This window comes from Gossypium arboreum, chromosome 11 (assembly GCF_025698485.1).
Source record: "Gossypium arboreum isolate Shixiya-1 chromosome 11, ASM2569848v2, whole genome shotgun sequence".
In the NCBI taxonomy this organism is placed as follows: domain Eukaryota; kingdom Viridiplantae; phylum Streptophyta; class Magnoliopsida; order Malvales; family Malvaceae; genus Gossypium; species Gossypium arboreum.
This window is the reverse complement of record NC_069080.1, coordinates 30309761-30313955: the sequence shown is the minus strand read 5'-3', so window position 1 is coordinate 30313955 and position 4195 is coordinate 30309761. Positions and strand designations below refer to the sequence as shown.

Sequence of the window (4195 nt, the reverse complement as noted above, 5' to 3'; positions counted from 1 at the left end):
TATATACATTTTATAAATTTTACTATATGTTATGTTTTTATTATATATATTATTTATTCTATTATATTCACATTTTATTATATGTTATATATTTAACCATATATTATTTCCTTACATTATTATCATTTTATTATGAAATATATATTTTAAATATTTTTGAATTTCATTACTAAATAAATATGTGTAATATCAATATTTAGCATATTATTTTTAATATATTTAAGTTATTATATCCTATAATATAATATATATTATTTTTTTATTAAAAGATTCTACTTATCATTCTTATATTATTTCTAAATATTTTTAAATATCTTTATTTTAATTTTAGTTAATTTATATTTTTATATGATCGAATTTGCATATCTATTTTTGTTTTTTAGTATTGTTTTAGTAAGTTAAATTTTATAGATTTATTTATTACTTTATGTTATTGTTTTTATATATTTGCATGAAAATTAATTATCAAGTTACATTTGCATAAAATATTATCACATATATATTATGCAATTTATATTGTTGTATTCATTACGCTCTATGTTATATTTAATATGTAACGATAATGCATGTATATTTTATATTATCTATGATCACATATGCATAAAAAGATGATGTATATTGTGTAATTAATGCTATTACTCATCATCTTTATTATATTTGCATAAAATGTTAAAATAGGTATCATGTAGGTTAATATTGATCCTTTGTAACATGTTAAATGCATCATCACTTTAAAGATTTTTTATATTTCATTCGATCCAAAAAGATTTTTTTTTTAAAAAAGGCAATGTTTTTGGTATTTAGGAATTCTGAATGTAGTGCCCTAACATGTTGGGTTGCGATTTCCCGTTTGTCTAAATACCTAAAATATCCTTCTAAATAAGTTTTGAAAATCACAAGATGATTTTATTTACAAAAGTTTAAAAATATCGTGTCCAGTCATGCTGGATATGATGTTTATATTCTTTCGAAGCCAAAGAATCTTGATTCTTTTTTAACTCAAATTATTACGGTTTTAAAGAGATCTTATTTCTAAATTCTTTCAAACTTTTGACATTAAGACAAAATTATTCAATTTGGTACCAATTTTGGGGCGTTACGAGGGTGCTAATTCTTCCTCGTGCGTAATTGTAACACCCCAAACCCGGCCCAGAAGTTATGGCCGGATCCGGCATGCCACATCAAAAACGTAAAAAAAAAATTTCCTTTCTAAGTCCAGAAAATCGTACTTGATGTTCAAAAGATTAATTCATTAAGGGTTAAAATGAATGGAAGCTATGCACCAGGTAGGAAACTGGAAAAGAGGTGGTGAGTCCATCGGACTGCTTAAGTACCAAGCTCCCTTCGGATCCAATCCTAGACATGCATACCGCCATTGCCACACCTTAATGTCATGGATATTTCTAGGAAAACCGATTTGATTAAGTCATTTTTAGGAAAAGTGATTAATTTTGGAAAAATACTTTCATTGCGGAAGCTTTGCTTGTTGTCGTGTTATTTTGAAATCAACTGTTGTTTTTGAAAACGCGCCCTAAAGCTATCCAGTTTCAACAGTTAAATATAAGTATTACTTATCTTAGTAATACATATTAAAACCATCAAAAATAATTAAGCGGCCTTATTACATTTAAAAACCCAAAACTTCAAACGTAAATAAAAGGATGTCCAGTTCACCAGAAGAAAATCAAACTTTCAGAACGGGTGGCCACTCCGAATTCCCTCACAGCTCCAAGCCCACTATGGTTGGGGATTTCCTGCGTGGATGAAAATAAAAGGGTGAGTTTGGGGAAACTCAGTGTGTAAGGAAAACCCCTTCAAAGTCCAAGTCAGCTCAAGCCTATTGGCCTAAGCCCATTCAGGTAACAGTGGTACTGGGCTAGAGCCCTTTTCAGATCACAATAAACTGGGCCTTAGCCCCTTATTCAGATAACAGTATGGCCTATAGGCCCATTTCAAAATACATGCAACATCAGTAAACATATGCAAGCCCATTTGGGTAACAGTGGTATCTGGGCCAAAGCCCTTTTCAGATTACAATAAACCGGCCTTAGCCCTTATTCAGATAATGAGATGGCCCATAGGCCCATTTCAAAATACATGCAACATCAATAACATATGCAAGCCCATTTGGGGAGACTACTCAACCCACCAACCACTACACTCCACCCGTACCAGCCATACACTCCATGTGGGGAATAACTCAACCCACCCAGCCCAACACTCCACAGCTCTGACCTTGTCAGCTCAGCTTATCAATAATTGAGGCAAAGCCTCCAGTACGTGGACAAGCCACTTTCAGTACTTCCTCCGTCAATATCCCAGTCCCATGCACCAGATAATAAGAACATAGCATGCAGTAAATAACAACAGTCAAACATGCATTTAGGTCAATTTAACCCTAGGGGTATTTCGATAATTTATCTACTAGGGGTAAAACTGTAAATTTTCCACTTTTAAAGGTATTTCAATAATTTATCTATTTTAGGGTTTTTCATGTATATTCCTACCTTTCACGTACTAACAGAATCACGTACCGAGGGTTCTTACCGAATTGGGCCCGTTAGCCCATCATTTCAATTTTGGCCCATTAAGCCCGAAAATATCGAGGGCACAGAAATCATACACTTTGCAGTCCAAATTTTTGCAGCTTACCAAAAACATTAATCGATTTACCTCACGAGCATTCGCTTTTCGCAAATCTACAAAATACCGCTTTTGATTTCGCTTTTCGCTTTTGCCGATCTAGACTAAGAAAGAGGGTGTTAGTTACACACCTGTTTCCGACGATATGCTGACGAGATCCACACACGAACTGCCTACAATTGGATTACTAACACGTTAATCTAACTATTCAAATACGAACTACGTATTAACCCCTTACAATATTCAGTCAACCACACTTACATATCATAGTAAGCTTATAAGAAATCAATAAGCAACTCATTAACAAATTTTTGTCAATGTTTACCACATAATCATAATTTCACTGCAAGCTGTCTTCTTGAGCAACAGTCACTAAATCATTTATAACTGGAGCTACGAAACTCCAAATCAAGTGCCGTTAATTTTCCCTGAAAATAGACTCATATATCTTTTATCCATAAAATTTTCAGAATTTTTGGTTTAGCCAATCAATACCAGATTTTTCTCAAAGTTTCCCATGTTTCACTGTTTGACTAATCTGACCACTCTTCATTACGAATCAAATTTCTCATTGTACAGAATTCAAAATATGTTCTCGTTTATTTCATTTAAAGCAAGACTCAACAAGCTTTAATTTCATAATTTATTAAGCTTCTAATTCATCTCCCACAATTTATGGTGATTTTCCAAAGTCACGTTACTGCTGCTGTCCCAAGCAGATTTATTACCAAATCACTCTTTCATACACCTATCTTGCATGCATGTTATTTAAACATGTATATCACCAATCAATCATCACATATCTATGATTTTACTTAAGCATAATCTCCATTTCATCATTTTAAAGCACAACATGTTAGCCGATTTTTCCCTTTAGCATCTAAGGCACATGCATGTTCATTTGTTTGGCTCAACTTCACCTATCTTCCATTTTTCATCAAAAGAACATGAAACAACAACCATTTCCTTCATTTTAATTCATGACTAAATGCTCACAACACAACTAAAAATCAAAATATACTTCAAAAGTTAAGGTAGAATCAAAAAGAACTCATGAACCTCAAAATAGAAGCAAGGTACCAAGAACTTACCTTCAATTTTCCTCCTCCTAATGACCGAATACTCAAGAGCTTTCTCCTCCTTTCTCTTCTCTAACTTTCAGCTATGATGAACAAAGATGGACAAAACTTTGTTCTTTTCACCCCTTTTCTTTTAATAAAACTTCATATTTCATCCATTTAATTCTTTAATACAAAAGACATGATATTCTTATCATGAAACATTTACCTAACCCATTATCATGAAACATTTACCTAACCCATTATCATGGAACATTTACCTAACCTATTATCATGGAACATTTACCTAACCTATTATCATGAAACATTTACCTAACCTATTATCAATTTGTATCAATTTGTACCATAAATTATGGATATCAAGTGTACATTTTGTCTACAACAACATGATGGTTAGCCACTTCATGTAAAATGGGAGGTTTGTCATGCAAATCCTCCTATTTTGCACTCCTATTTATTTGGCCAATTCAATT

At 32.3% G+C, this 4195-nt stretch overlaps 1 long non-coding RNA gene across 1 annotated transcript; it reads right to left on the bottom strand.

Annotated features, from left to right (window-relative positions):
• Nucleotides 1-1571: 1571 nt before the first annotated feature.
• On the bottom strand, nucleotides 1572-2875 carry LOC128284302 (uncharacterized). The gene is made up of 2 exons (XR_008274693.1): nucleotides 2775-2875; nucleotides 1572-1754 (listed from the first exon to the last, which is right to left on the bottom strand). It is a non-coding gene; the product is annotated as an uncharacterized LOC128284302 (long non-coding RNA).
• Between the last annotated feature and the right edge of the window lie 1320 nt (nucleotides 2876-4195).